Source organism: Anabrus simplex, chromosome 10, assembly GCF_040414725.1.
Source record: "Anabrus simplex isolate iqAnaSimp1 chromosome 10, ASM4041472v1, whole genome shotgun sequence".
Lineage (NCBI taxonomy): Eukaryota > Metazoa > Arthropoda > Insecta > Orthoptera > Tettigoniidae > Anabrus > Anabrus simplex.
The window spans coordinates 58,598,120-58,614,555 of record NC_090274.1 but is presented as its reverse complement, the minus strand read 5'-3'; the positions used below and the strand labels follow the sequence as shown (position 1 = coordinate 58,614,555).

Below are 16,436 nucleotides of genomic sequence, written 5' to 3'. Positions count from 1 at the left end.
ACAGTATCAAAAAAAAAGCAATTTCAGTTACTGTGCCTGAGGTATTTGGAGCTTTATGTACCAATCTCAAGGAATTGGGAAAGGGACGAAATCAAGAAAATCTTCATTTAACCTAGTTAGGATAGTATTATTTTGATGATATACAAGTGATAATGGAAGGTTAGATTATTCAGTGCACCACAGAAATCAGGAGGATTACTCTAGCTAAACAAGCCTTCAGTAACAAGAAACAGCTTCTGACAAGCAGAAACATTAACATTAAAATTAGAAAAGAATTTCCCAAAATGTTTGTGTGGAGTGTTTTGTTGTATGATTGCGAAACATGGGTCTTAGCAAAACAGGATATAAAACGCCTGAAAGCAATGGAAATTTGGATACGGAAGAGGATGCTGAAAATTAGTTGGACAGAGAAAAAGTCAGACAATGTGGTCCTTAAGAAAATAGACCAAACAAGGGAATTGATCAACACAGTAGAAAAGAGGAAAATCAATATTCTTGACCACACACTTCGACATAACACATTCCTCATGACTCTGCTGGAAGGAAAAGTTCTGGGTAAGAACGGAAGAGGAAGGCCGAGGAAGAAGTATCTGGATTCCGTGATGGACAGGCTGAATTTGAAAAAATATGTTGACGTGAAACGCTCAGCAGAGGAGAGACAAATGTGGTTGCAGCGAGAAGGCCTTGCCTTTAGGATATGAATAAATAAAGATTATTCAGTGATGAGCGAAACTGGAAATAAAACTACATTAGAAACCAGCTAAAATAATAGCATACAGAAATATATTTGAACTTTCGCTTGCGATTAAATAGTCAATTTTTAGAAGAAATAAGAAAGCATCGTATTCCACAGTACGAATATGCGTGTTCTAATTGCGCCCTTGCGCATGTGCGAACGGAAATATTAACGAAAGCACGAAAAATTAATGAAAAGTTTCATTCACAAAAGTTAAAGATATTTTGTTTATCACAATGCTCGAAAAGTTGAGGAAAACGCTTTGTTTATTAACAGTCAAAAATGTTCATGAACATTGTTTGTTAACAAAGTTAACAAAAACATCTAGATGTGGACGCGCCTTGACCTGTGCGCATGTAAACATGTTTTAAATGTAAAGGCTGGTTACAGGGAATTGTGGAGCATCATTCTTAATCGATGATTATTAGAGCCCGGATTTTTATGCATTAATAGGTTAGAATGCAAAGTTACTTAAGCGAGTAGCAAGTATAGTCTTCCTTCACAACGTCTATACTATGGCGTTTGCATAAACATGAAGGTAAGGCCTATCAGAACCCCTATAATTTATGTTACTCTTGCTACATTATGGAAGGTCGGGTGGCCGACACTTCCTACTAACCAAATTAGTTTGCAGTCTAACCTGTCACTGCATAAAAATCCGGGCTTTAATGATTATATACGCACGTTTAGATGGCAGAGGAATTAAACACTGGAGTGAAGTTTTACTTGCAAACAGTGTTGCCAACTTATATTTTCAAGATCCGCTAAATACTACAAAAATCCGTTAAAATTCCGCCAAGAAATCCGATCTCAAATAATGAGCAATAATAATAATAAATAATAATAAAAGCAAATGTCTGCACTCACCTGATCTGTGAGTTTCACTGGGATTTAACTCCCTGCCTGCGAGCCGGCGAGCTAAAACTTGTAGTCGTTTTACTGCCGGGAGCAAACTACCTCAAGGGCCAGACACATAACAGGCGTGTTCATTAAACTGTCTTCCTTCATAGCATAAATATAAATGCTACTCTCTCACAGTTTCATTATCTGTCGTCATTCGTCAACGAAGAGATAATTAACCTTTCCCCACGCATTACAAATTTATGATACCATGATCTCATAACATCATATCCAAATAACATGTTTTTCTGTTGTGAATGCTAGCTCCTGACAAGAAATACGGAATAGCTCGGAGACAGACTAGAGTACAAATTTTTTAAAATGGATAATTCCGCTACAATAAATCTAAAATTCCGCCAAAAAATCCGTTGTCCGCTAAATGATATATTTATGCGCCGACAGTCTCCTAATTCCGCCAAATTTAGCGGAAAATCCGCTAAGTTGGCAACACTGCTTGCAAAGGGAGAATAATGAAGGCGATAAGGTGATTTGCTGATTAGTAGCAACATGGAAGAACAAAGGGGAAAATTTACAATAAAGTATATAATTTCCACCTCTTCAGTACCGTATACAATAAAATTCCACAATTCTAGCCATTCAGGCAAGCAACAAAATGTTGAAAACATCCTAGGGATATGAGCTACGAATTTCAGATAAATAAAATATAATAAAGCATGAGAATATACTCTTTATTTATTCTTAAAAATTACAATCCTTTTCTTAATCATCGTTATTCGTTCGATTAGATTAGCAGTTTGCCTTTTGCTACCACTAAGAGCGCTAATGTGAGTCAATGCAGAGTTTCACTTAAGTCCTTATAACTACATTCAGTGTGAACATTTTTCAAAGAATCAAAACAACCGCTGAGTGTATTGAACCAGGGAACACATTACAGAAAGAATTTTGTAAATAAGTCAATTTGGCTAGAATTTCAATCAAAAAGAGAACGAGTAAAGAAACAAGTGATTTTAGGCTGTTTTTCCAAAACTGCATTTAGGCCGGATGTGATTTTCGAAATGTGTTTCCTTAGTTTGATAGAGCTATCCAAGACTCACAATTTGAAACCTTCCGGGACCTTTAGCCCTTCAATTTTCGCCACAATTGAGAAAATTGCTTAATTTTACGTGTTTTCTTCACTGTACACATTCCTCGACTCATTTTATCCACTTATCTCCTAGGAAACATTTTCAAGATTAGAAAAGACACAAATTTACACTTATCATCATCATCATATCCAGTTTTCAGCTGTTGGCCAGGTCTGCTTGGAACATAAGCCCATCTCCTCTTGTCTTCTCACCACTTCTCTCTCGTCGCTCTTGCCTAGCCCTCTCCTCTTCACTGTACACACACCTTGACTTCTTTTATCCACCTGTCTCTTGATCTTCCTCTCGGTCGTTTTCTTGTTATCTCCATATCGTGCATCCTCCGGTGTATTATTTCCTCTTCATGTGTCCAAATCATGCCTCCATCCTGTTTCGTAGTGGCTCTGCTTTTACTATACCTCTATCCGTCTCATTTCTCATCTTATCCATTCTTGTAACTCCTATCCTGCTTCTCAGACATTTCATTTCACTTGCCCGTATCCTAGTTACGGCTCTCTGCCTCATTACTCAAGTTTCTGCTGCATACGTCAGAATAGGTGCATAGTACGTCCTGTATATCACTTTCAGGGACATCCTTGTTCCACACCAGGCTTCTGACACTTTTCAGCAACGACCACGCTTGTCTTCCACGTTCGATTACTCATAATTTCTTCCACTTTCTTCTCTGATACTTCCCATGTACTCTCTACCTTCATAAGCTGTTCCCCTCCAAGCATTATCCCTCTCGTAGGTCTCTCGCTCTATTTGGCATTACGTTATTTAATTCCATATTGTTCCACCTCACCTTCCCATGCATCTAGCTGTTCCTGGATATCCTATTACTTTTCCTCTCCAGATTAACAAGTCATCTAGAAACACAATCACTTTCATTTTTCCTTCCCCAATTTTCCTTCCTACTTTTGCTATTAGCTCGTCCGTTACTACAATGAAGAACAATGGTGACAGAACACTTCCTCGTCTTAATCCACTTTTCTGCTCAAACCACTCTGTTCTCTCCCCTCCTATTTTCATACAACTGACACTATAATTTCCACTTATTCAATACCATATACAATAAACTAATCTATTAGAAATTCAGTTAACATTTTTAGGTGAAATTACAATAATACAATACCCGTTAATAAGATTAAAATAACGCACAAAGATAAAATTTAGCTATGATGTAGGCCCCTACATATTACAACTAGTACCTAAGGGTGTCTTGGACAGTAAAAATTAGCAAGTAAAATGTATTTTGAAATTTGAAGTGGAGATGCTAATATACCTTAGGAACAACAATTACATTTCCCATGTTACGTACATGTTAGTTGTATAGAATCGAAACAAGAATTATGAAATTATGAAATTTCCTCATGAACCATATTGAGTGGAGTTGTAGATAGGAATTGTATTTTGACGCTTAAGGATTTCCGATATCTTGAGTTACTCCAATACCGGTGGGTAAATTTCGGAGTGGAGAGATTCATTCCAAATCTATATAAAGTTTGGTAAAGTTTGTCCCTGTGCCTTGTTGCCTGTGGCAAAGAAGGCTAAATTTAGAGGAGATTGCCTCCATTTAAGGAAGGTACAACACTATTGAACGAAGAAAAATGGGGTATATTAGACACGTATTTCCGAAGCAATGGAAATGAATGCTAAAAGGAACCTTAGTATTACAAATGCATTATTCCTTAATATTATGCCTACATATTTAGAAATTATATAAACCTATGTCATTGTATATAATTAACAAAACCCGGATTTTCATGCTGTAACAGGTTAGATTGCGAACTAAATTTGGTTAATCGGATGTGTCGGCTACCCGCTCTTCCATAATGTAGGAAGAGTAACATAAATTATAGGAGTTCTGATGGGCCGTACCCCTAATGTTTATGCAAACCCCCACAGCTTAATCGTTGTGAAGGTCGACTATACTTGCTGCTCGCTCCAGAAACTTTTCATTCTAACCTATTAATGCATAAAATTCCGGGCTCTAATAATTAATATTACAAAAAGACGGTGTGTCATGGCCACTACTTTGCCGTTTCACTAATAATTTCCAAACATATGAATGTTATTCTATTATTCATTTTTATAATGATTAGTAACGTTATAGCTACAATCTGCACCACAATCAGTGATGTCCATCAAGTATAAATATTTTCTCATGAAGTTATGTTTAAGTAGTCTATTTTTCATTAATTTTCATTTAAAATATTTTTTTTAATTAACCAATGAAACTAGCTCAATAATTCTAGTATTTCTTCTTAATTAAATATACATGCATGCAAAATGTCATCTTAATACCTTAAAAACTTTCAGAGTTATCAGGGAAACGGTTCTGAAATAAAATGTTACTGGAATCGGAACTTGTTCGGGTGACAGGGCTTCACATTTTTGGTCATAACTCCCAAAGTATTGGAGATATTATCAAAACGTTTGCACTATTTTAAATTAAAAATAAATTTAAAAATCGCGTTTTTGATCGGTCAAAGGTGTTGGTCCCCTCCTTAAGAAATAATGATATGTCAAAATTTCCAAATCTATTTTTGTCATAAAACATGTTCTTTCTGAAGCTGAGCCCATCAGAATTTCTGCATGAACAGTATTTTTCTCTAGCTTTACCACAGTCAAACTCGTCCCGCCATTTATAGTAGATTTCTCATTTCTTCCCTGAGTCCGTGTCTTCATCGTTGTTGCAACTCTTTTCAACAATTTAAAAACTCTTCTTCTTCTTCTTCTTTATCTGTTTACCCTCCGGGGTCGGCGGACTCAGCGAGAGAACCCACCTGTAGCACCTCAAGGGCAGTGTCCTGGAGCTTCAGACTGCTTGAGATACAAGTGGGGAAGATAACCAGTACGTCGCCCAGGCGGCCTCACCTGCTATGCTGAAGAGGGGCCTTGCGGGGGAATGGGAAGATTGGAATGGATAGACAAGGGAGAGGGAAGGAAACGACCGTGGCCTTAAGTTAGGTACCATCCCGACATTTGCCTGAAGGAGAAGTGGGAAACCACGGAAAACCACTTCCAGAATGGAAGTTGATCTCCCGAGGCTGAGTGGACCCCGTTCCAGCCTTCGTACCACTTTTCAAATTTCGTGGCAGAGCCGTGAAACGAACTCGGACCTTCGGAGTCGGTAGCTAATCACACTAACCACTACACCACAGAGGCGGCCATTTTAAAAACTCATAATAATAATAATAATAATAATAATAATAATAATAATAATAATAATAATAATAATAATAATAATAATAATAATAATAATAATACTGAATCCTTGTATTTACTGTAAGTGTAGTAACTTGATCAATAACATACAGCAACCAGTCTAATAATACTATAGCGCAAACAGTATGGCAGTCACGCGTGTCCGTTGGCTTCAATTCGGGCAGCACTTTGGTGAGATGCTCTACCGTATCTTATTCTATGTTCTATGGGTGGCACAGACGATGTTGCTAAGATGGCAACGGGAAGAAATCTCGGCCTCAGCGAGCGAATGCATTGTGGTATGAGTCGTCATCCCTATGTTATTCTGTATTCGTTGGCAATCATCTGCAACGAAGCTTCAAACACGTAATTTTCGTTTTTTTTTGTTTTTTAATGTTTTTTTTGTTTTACGTCGCACCGACACAGATAGGTCTTTGGCGACGATGGGATAGGAAAGGCCTAGGAAGTGGAAGGAAGCGCCGTGACCTTAATTAAGTTACAGCCCCGGCATTTGCCTGGTGTGAAAATGGGAAACCACGGAAAACCATCTTCAGGGCTGCCGACAGTGGGGCTCGAACCCACTATCTCCCGATCACTGGATACTGGCCGCACTTAAGCGGCTGCAGCTATCGAGCTCGGTGTAATTTTCTTTAAAAAGTACCAAATTCCCGGTTGTGTGAGTTTCCTTGTATTATTTCTTGTAAAGAAGAAACAATAACATTTATCCGGTGCGAATTTCAGCTGATGAAACAGTCTCGCTATGAATGACCGACGGAATAGGGAATGTTCAGTCCTTGTGGTTTACTTATGCTGTCCTTAACATATGCACATTTCAACATTCAAGACATGCCACTTCTCTGCAGCTTTATTTAAATAAGTTTTCGATCGTCGCAGAATATCTGCACAAGTTCTTATTCCGTCCCTGAAGCGGGCGCCAACTCTCAGGCCAGGAGAATGTGATTCTGTCGGGTTGAATGGCTCAGACGGTTGAGACGCTGGTCTTCAGACTCCAACTTGGCAGGTTGGATTCTGGCTCTACCGGTCGAGTTGGCTGTGTGGTTAGTGGCGCGTAAGCTGTGAGCTTGCATCCGGGAGATAGTGGATTCGAATCCCACTGTCGGTAGCCCTGAAGATGGTTTTCTGTGCTTTCCCATTTTTACACCAGGCAAATGCTGGGCCTCTAATTTAAAGCCACAGTCGCTTCCTTCCAACTCCTAGCCCTTTCCTATCGCATCGTCGGCGTCGCGAACCTGGCTCAGTCCCATGGTACTTGAAGGTGCTCTAATACTCCAGCCTCGTGTCGTAGATTTATTAGCAAGTAAAAGAACTCATGCTTGACATAATTCCGCCTCCGAAGCCGTCAAAGTAGTTAGTGGAACGCAATTTTTTATAGTTGCTTTACGTCGCACTGACACAGATAGGTCTTATGGCGATGATGGGGCAGGAAAGGGCTAGGAATGGGAAGAAAACGGACGTGGCCTTGATTAACGTACAGCCCCAGCATTTTCTTCGTGTGAAAATGGGAAACCACACGGAAAGCCATCTTCAGGGCTGTCGACAGTGGGGTTCGAAACCCACTATCTCCCGAATACTAGCCGCACTTAAACGACTGCAGCTATCGAGCTCGATGGACGTAAAAACAGTAACATTATTATTTGAAGAAGATACTCGGAGAAGGTGAGAAGGCCGTGGCCTATAACTTACTAGGAACTGTCGCGACATTCGGCTTAGTGCAGGAGAATTGGAAAACCACGGAAAACCACTCTCAGGACAGCCGACCCGACAGTGGAGACCAGCTTCTCTCCGTCTCCCGAATGCAGAGGTAGAGCCGTGGCCACCCCTCCTCTGCTCGGTTGGCCGGTCGGAGTGCAGAGCTGTCGGACCACGGGCCAACTAGTGGGCCGAGACCTACCCTGCATCCGCCGACCGCATCTCTTGCTTGTAATAGGATGAATATATTGTGCATGTGGTAGGATTCCAGGCTATACACAATTTACGAATAATCTCGCGATTCAAGAATCTATAACATTAAATACGTAGTTCTTTTGCGATTGAGGGTACAAAACCAGATCCGATTAGGAGTGGCATAGGCTCGCCCGCTACACAGCTTATTGAAGCCGGTTGCAGCTACGGAAGTCTGTAGCAATTACTGCATGAACCGATAGACAGCACCACCACACAGAGCCTACCTACAAGGTCTGTCTAGGGAGGTCTGGTCACACTACCACAATCCTTTGCGGTGGCGGCCATATTGGGTCTCAAATATCGTTGTTATGTGGGCGTGCCCGATGTAATGATGTGAGTTATTACTGGTATTTTGAAGGAAACCGGATACTGAGCCGCACCAAATTGTGAAAATAAGACAGCTGATGGAATTAGAGTGTTTCGCTTCCCGAGAGATAAGCAAAAGAGAGCTCAGTGGGTACAAAACTGTAGGCGTGACAAATAGCAACCTACAGATAAATGCTTCGTGCGAGGTTAGTGAAGTTATACATTCGTATTCTTCCTGAAGAATAGTATGTTTATATGAACGATGTTTTATATTTATAGGTCTTATGTATTTTCTTCTTGCATCATTTTGAAGAATCGCAATTTGAACTAAAGAGGGCAGATGGACGGAAACTACTCAAGTGGAATTCCACCCCAACAATTTTCAACGTCCCGAATCCACCTAAGTCTTTGACATATAATAGGAAACCTCCCAAAGAAAGAGAATTGTCTTTCAAATCAAGCAAGTAAAATAACAGGAAATGTGTAATAGTAGTATTGATGTTTATGAAAATTTCCTTTTCATGTGTCCGGCTCCATGGCTAAATGGTTAGTATGCTGGCCTTAGGGGACCCAGGTTCGATTCCCGGCAGTTTCAGGAATTTTGCTGCTATATTTGCTTTACGTCGCACTGACACAGACAGGTCTTATGGCAAGGATGGGATAGGAAAGGCGTAGGAATGGGAAGGAAGCGGCCGTGGCCTTAATTCAGGTACAACCCCAGCATTTTCCTGGTGTGAAAATGGGAAACCACGGAAAAACATTTTCAGGGGTTCAGGAATTTTAACCATAATTGGTCAATTTCGCTGGCACGGGGGCTGGGTGTATGTGTCGTCTTTATCTTCATTTCATCCTCATCACGACGCGCAGATCGCCTACGGGAGTCAGATCAAAAGACCTGCACCTGGCGAACCGAACTTGTCCTCAGACGCTCCTGGCACTAAAAGCCAAACGCCATTTCATTCCATTCCTTTTCATGTAAACTACAGACAGTATCATTCTAACTCTACATGCAACGTAGAAATGTTTCACAGATATTTGAAATGCTTGTTCCAGTTCATTTACCAATTATAATCACAACAAACAATAGGCCTATCACTTCAAACCAATAATTTATGTCCAGCTAGCCATCATTACAACAATTGTATTGATAATAGCAGTCTTATACTGTACTGTAGTTATTATTTACAGCTAAATTTCATTCACCTTAAATGCTCTATAGAGTACATCATATGGCTGAACAAATACTTAAAGATCACAACACTCGCTTCACTCGCACTAACCAACTACTGTAATTTAATGTACCGTAGCCTAACATAATATCCTAATGTAATCCCTAAAATAGCCTAACCTAGGTTAACTCAACTTAATAGTGAATGAATTTCTTTTTCTTACGGAATCGTGTCTGCCAATGGCTTTAATTTTCTTAACCATTATTATTATTATTATTATATTATTATTTGCATGAATATTTGGACTCAGCTAAGAGCCCCGTTGTCGCGAAACCACGCTCCCTAGTTAGGAGCGACTGACACCCCTTTCAGTCGCCTCTTATGACAGGCAGGGGATACCGTGGGTGTTGTTCTACTGCCCCCACCCACGCGGGGAAATCTGTTTTGGGTTGTGACTACGAGGCCCTTAGCTGAGTCTTGACACTGCTTTCACTATTCTAGCCCATCCGACCTCCCCTGGTTAACACTTGTTCTTTTCCGACCGCGACGACATTAGCGCATTCGAGGCCTAGGAAGTTTTTCATTTCCACGCACTTTGTGGCCTTGATCTTTCTTTTGCCGATACCTTCACTTTTCGAAGCGTTGGTGCCCTTCCATTTGTTTCCTTCTGATTAGTGTTTATAGAGGATGGTTGTCCAGTTGTACTTCCTCTTAAAACAATAATCATCACCACCACTTTGTACTATATAGCTGCATGGGTTATCAATAAACTAGTTAAGAGTAGCTAAGAACATCACTCTTATTGCATATGTGCAGAATATTTTTGCCTTAGAACCCAAAGAAACACCACATGAATGGATAACAACAGTTACCATACATAATTTAATGCACTCAACTCAAGAGGCATTCAGTGTTTGTCAACATACTGGGGTAACATTTAGAAACGCAATATCGGAGATTACTTTCTTAATAAAGAAAACGCTGAAGGTAATTTATTACAATCGTCCTTTAGTACTTTAAATATAGTACTTCAAGTTCAGTATTTCATATACTGGTAATCATAATATGACACAGCCTGTACAGATTTCTATGTTTCTGTCAGTAAGATTACGTACCGGTATCACAGATGATATTAATAAGAAACACAGTAAGACCAAGTTGTAAGGAAGTAAAAGAGAAGAACATGAGCTTTTCTGTTGATTCTTGTTTCTCAAAAAAGGAAAAAGAATAATAATAATAATTTCAGGCTCTGTTAATTATCTTCTTATTCAAACAGCTGTGAATGTATTCATATCATTTAAGTGTTATACAGTTATATATACATGACCAATAGATGCCCAATTAAATTCTTTATGAAAAATAGTTGGTATTTTGTTTTTATTTCAATGTACGGTACCGAAATCCTCTAAATTCGAATACACTTGCCTTTGGTTACGCTCGCTTAAAGACCCAATATGGCGGCTCCATAAGTAGTATTCGTGACTTGACCTCCCTAGACAGACCTTGCCTGCCTACATTAACCCATTTCGTTTGAGGGAAAGGCTACAAGAGTTGACTTAATAAGGTCCACCAGTAGTGGCGATTGGAAATTAGAAGTGGGAAAGGAGGGGGGGAGGAGGGTAAAACATGTACGGACAACAAAAAGTACCCGGGTTTGTAGGATATAGCGGGGATGGGGTGACTGTATATGCGTCAAAACTGAAAAGAAAAAGAAAACCTTCAAAATGGCAAGTTTATCGATGCTCTCTGAGCGAATTTCGACAGAGAGGTAAAGGTGACAGTTTACCAACTTCAGTGCGGTAATAATAGGTTGTTTTAAAAAAAAAATAGATTTTGATTCAATACTATACAATAAAACTTTCACCAAAAGAACAATATTACAGATGTATTACAATTAAATAGAAGCAAGGCATAGTTATATATAAAGGAGAGGGTGATAGACATAAAGCTGAAAATTACAGGCCAGTCAGTTTGACATGCATTGCATTTAAGCTTTGGGAAAGCATTCTTTCTCATTATATAAGACATGTTTGAAAATTAATAACTGGTTTGATAGAAGGCAGTTTGGTTTTATTCCACTGAAGCCCAACTTGTAAGATTCCAGCAAGATATAGCAGATATCCTGGATTCAGGAGGTCAATTGGACTGTATCGCGATTGACCTGTCTAAGGCATTTGATATGGTAGATAATGGGAGACTACTGGCAAAAATGAGTGCAATCGGACTTGACAAAAGAGTGACTGAATGGGTGGCTCTGTTTCTAGAAAATAGAACTCAGTGAATTAGAGTAGGTGAAGCTTTATCTGACCCTGTAATAATTAAGAGGGGAATTCCTCAAGGCAGTATTATTGGACCTTTTTCTTATATATATATGTATAAAGAATTGGAATCAGAGATAATGCTTTTCGCAGATGATGTTATTCTGTATAGAGTAATAAATAAGTTACAAGATTGTGAGCAACTGCAAAATGACCTTGATAATGTTGTGAGATGGACAGTAGGCAATGGTATGATGATAAACGGGGTTAAAAGTCAGGTTGTGAGTTTCACAAATAAGAAAAGTCCTCTCAGTTTTAATTACTGCGTTGATGGGGTGGAAGTTCCCTTTGGGGATAATTGTAAATACCTAGGTATTAATATAAGGAAAGATCTTCACTGGGCTAATCACATAAATATGATTGTAAATAAAGTGTACAGATCTCTGCACATGGTTATGAGGGAATTTAGGGGTTGTAGTAAGGATGTAAAGGAGAGAGCATATTTGTCTCTGGTGAGACCCCAACTAGAGTATGGTTCCAGGTAAATTAATTTAAAAAATAGGAATGCTATTTTTTACAATGTTTTACGTCGCACCGACACAGATAGGTCTTACGGCGAGGATGGGATAGGAAAGCCTTAGGGAGGCACCCGGGAACCCTGTGACTAGCACGCTAGCCATTTAGCCGTGGAGTCGGACATAATCAGATGGCCCCCAACTATGAGACATATTTAAGTCAAAATGATTGCTGGTACAAAATAACCGGGCGAGTTGGCCGTGCACTTAGGAGCACGCAGCTGTGAGCTTGCATCCCGGAGAGAGTGGGTTCGAATCCCACTGTCGGCAGCCCTGAAGATGGTTTTCCGTGTTTTCCCATTTTCACACCAGGCAAATGCTGGGGCTCTACCTTAATTAAGGCCACGGCCGCTTCCTTCCAACTCCTAGCCCTTTCCTATCCCATCGTCGTCATAAGACCTACGTGTGTCGGTGCGACGTAAAGCCACTAGCAGAAAGAAAGGTACAACATAAGACGGGAAGGAGGTAAAGACTAGGTTAAGAATAAACTCGTTGGATGGTCATGTAAAGCTAAAGGAGGAGGATAATAGACTTTCCTATGGAGGGTACGAAAAGCAGGAGGAGACAAGACAACGTTTGATAGACTCAGTTTGTTTGGAGGTGCAATGCCAGTAAGGCGGTTTATCTTCTCCACGTGAGTTGTTTTAAACAGAGTCCACATTCCTACCACGAGATGACTTACCGCACGAGGCACGCAGATTCCGCAACAGAATAGCATGGCCCTAAGAAGTCGTGGCGTGGCGTGGCGTGGCGGCCCAGTTTGAACCTCATGTACAATGTATTTCTAGCATTGGCCTTCAGCTTGGTGGTATACTGTAGAAACGAGTGCAACGTGACTACGAGGTATTTTGGAGTGACGCAGTGTTTAATTTCCCTGTTGCCTCCCAATTCTTAAAGTGGAAAGCGCAGTGCTGTGTTAACGATCGAATATGCGCCTGACTTTCTATGGACATGTCACGAAGATGAACCCAACTAGGATGACCTAGGGACTTCTCAACTACTGGAGGCAATATGGGCTTTTGGGAATTATAAGTTATGGGTCGGGGGATGTACAGACGACAAAAAATACCCGCGTTTTTGGGATATAGCGGGCAGAGGGGCGGGTAAAAAAAAGCTACAAAATGATAAGTGAGGAAATTTCGACAGAGAGGCAAAGGTTGACTATTTTAAGATTTTGATTCATTACTATACAATAGACGTTTCACCAAAGGAACAATATTAGACATGTATTACAATTAAATAGAAATACCGTGTGATTATGTAATTAAAAACACTTACAGTCTTACTAATAAACGGTTGTCGCGTAGCGAGCCGTGACACTTTAATCAATTTTGATACTGTTGTCGAAAATGGTTACTTGGGTTCGGACCTGAGCCCTAACTCGAGTCCAAAGATGTTAAATTTGAAGTCTTACAGAAGATAGATTATATAAGGCTGCCAAGTGTTGGCTACCTAACGTAGTCGCAGTTCTTCAGACACATGGAGAAGCTTTAAATGAGAAGTCGAAGATTTGAAGTTTCAAAGTAGTACATAGCAGATATTATGATGGTGCACTTAAAAATCATATACATTTCCTTAAGGGGGAGACCCAGCCTAACAAAGGGAAAAAAATGGTTAATATTCATTCGATTGTTAAAAATGCTACAATTGTTGTTGACTATTGCTGCACATATCCCAGTATTGGCATGCTTCCTGGCAACCAGAAGCAACTTCAATAATGTCAGAATTTTAATAATTTTAATATTTTAAAATAAGTTCAAAATCTCCCGCCTTTTTAACAGTATATCACTGTTTCCCTTATAAATTCCATGTTTATAAGAATTTTCGTACTTTTCCTTTTTTAAAGTGTGTATCAAAACTCCAGCTACAAAATGAACCTCAATCATTAACATAGACTCTAATTCGGATTTTTTGTTGGGTTTTTATTCTGAGCACCAGAAAATATTAATATTTTTGTAAATAAATATGTTATATAAAATCTAATTTAAATCCCATTGATCTGAATGAGATTGTAGTACAACGCTATGGGAGGAAACTCTGAAAAAATCATAATTATCCGTGTAAAAGTAAGGGAATTATGAAGGTAACCGTTAAAAAGGCTGGAAATTTTGAACATTTTACTTTAAAATGTTATAATTAGAATTTTGACATTGTTGAAGTTGCTTCTGATTGCTCTGAAGCATGCCAATACTGGGATATGTGCAGCATTTGTCAACTACGTTTGTATATGTCTTTTCACGAAGAGTTTAATCCTGATGTAAACATGGTATGTCTACGCCTCCGCCAAAGAAAGAGTTGTGATTCGTTGAGCGTGTAGTACCGACCTCCACCCCGTCAACGTCTCGTGTTCGGACGTACAGGGCTGCGCATTGCATACGACAACAGTGCGAAGATCTGAACTTCTCAATAAACGACTAAACCTGGATTCTGATCACTTAGTTTATTGAGCATATTCACAATGCACTACCTATGGTCAGTTCTCAGCGGTTTTCCTCTTTTGTGCTTCACTACACGCGATGGTCCTACCTCTTGCTACATTTCTCTCACTATGAATACAGACACTGACTGCTGCAGCAAGATGCAGCACCTTATCTGCACACTGTACAGCTCGGGACTTTTCGTCACTACGAGGAGACTTCCTGTATTACACCACGCCTTGTGCCTTCATTTCTCGTTATTTAATCACTATTTTATATTAAAAACACACACACACACATATATATATATATATATATATATACACACCGGTATATATGACAACCATATTTTATTTTTATTACGTACTCTTCCAAACACTCTAAATGTAATAAACTAAAATAAAATATAATTAATGCCGCGTACTACTTTTCTTCGAGCTCGCATACAGTCGAGTGAGTGCGACGGTTGCTTCTCCAATCAACTACGTCTATGTCCACGTGGAAAGTCAACGTGCCCCGCCTATTTGTTTACATCAGGATTAAACTCTCGTGAAAAGACATATAGCATATATAACAATCGAATGAATATTGGCCTATTTTTCCTGTGTTAAGCTAGGTCTGCCCCCTTAAGCTTAAATACTCTTTCAAAGGAGGATTACTGGCCTCCGGCCTGCCCTAATGGCCTGTTTGTCTTAGATAATATTACAGTATTTTGTGAAGTTCCTTTTAGAACGAAAAGACCGCAATGGAAATTATGATAACTGAACTTATCGCTTAGGGTCGTTATGCTAAGATCAGATAGTGCTTGTCGGCTACTAACCAGTACAAATACAAATACATTCCAATACAGAGTCGGGTACATTTGACATAGATAATTATATTTATTGCGTTTGCTTCCTCGAAGGCTGACTCAAGTCATAACAGATAAGAGATAACGAAATGGAACCTGGTGTATGTCAGAATATTTCTCAATAATAATTATACGTGGGTGTAAAAGCTACTTGTGTGATTATGCCACACGGTGTATAAATTTTATACAGGGTTTATACACCGTATAAAATTTATACACCGTTTATGTACAATTTGTTACTAATAAACCGTGTATAAGCCTCCTTTTCTTTTTCTTTTTTGCTAGTTGCTTTACGTCGCACTGACACAGATAGGTCTTATGGCGACGATGAGACAGGGAAGGTCTAGGAGTGGGAAGGAAGCGGCCGTGGCCTTAATAAGGTACAGCCCCAGCATTTGCCTGGTGTGAAAATGGGAAACCACGGAAAACCATTTTCAGGGCTGCCGACAGTGGGGTATAAGCCTCCTGTGTATACATCTGTTATAATTATTCACTAATGAAATGGCGTATGGCTTTTATTGCCGGGATATCCCAGGACGGGTTCGGCTCACCAGGTGCATGTCTTTCTATTTGACGCCTGTAGGCGACCTGCGCGTCATGATGAGGATGAAATGATGAAGACAACACATACACCCAGCCCCCGTGCCATTGGAATTAACCAATTAAGTTTAAAATCCCCGACCCGGCCGGGAATCGAACCCGGGACCCTCTGAACCGAAGGCCGGTACGCTGACCGTCGAGTCGGACAATTATTCACTGATTTAGTTATACAGACCAGGACCCTTGTATAAGCGTTGTATAGCAACAAGTAGCGGAAAAAGAAACGAGTGAGCAGTTTATTTTTGTAGTATTTACTGTCTGCAGTATCTAAACAAATTTGTGCGTATGCAGATGATGTAGTGTTAATGGCCAGGAATGATAGATATTTGACGGAAATGTTTCTTGAAATGGTGGAAGCAGGAAAACGG

General features: G+C 39.7%; 1 protein-coding gene across 1 annotated transcript in view; it reads left to right on the top strand.

Annotated features, from left to right (window-relative positions):
- The first annotated feature begins 8,353 nt into the window (after window positions 1-8,353).
- Window positions 8,354-16,436, top strand: part of LOC136882457 (probable G-protein coupled receptor Mth-like 1) — a 441,193-nt gene continuing 433,110 nt past the window's right edge. The window contains exon 1 of the mRNA XM_068229378.1: window positions 8,354-8,405. The gene's annotated coding sequence lies outside the window, so the exon portion shown is untranslated. The remainder of the gene's footprint in view (window positions 8,406-16,436) is intronic.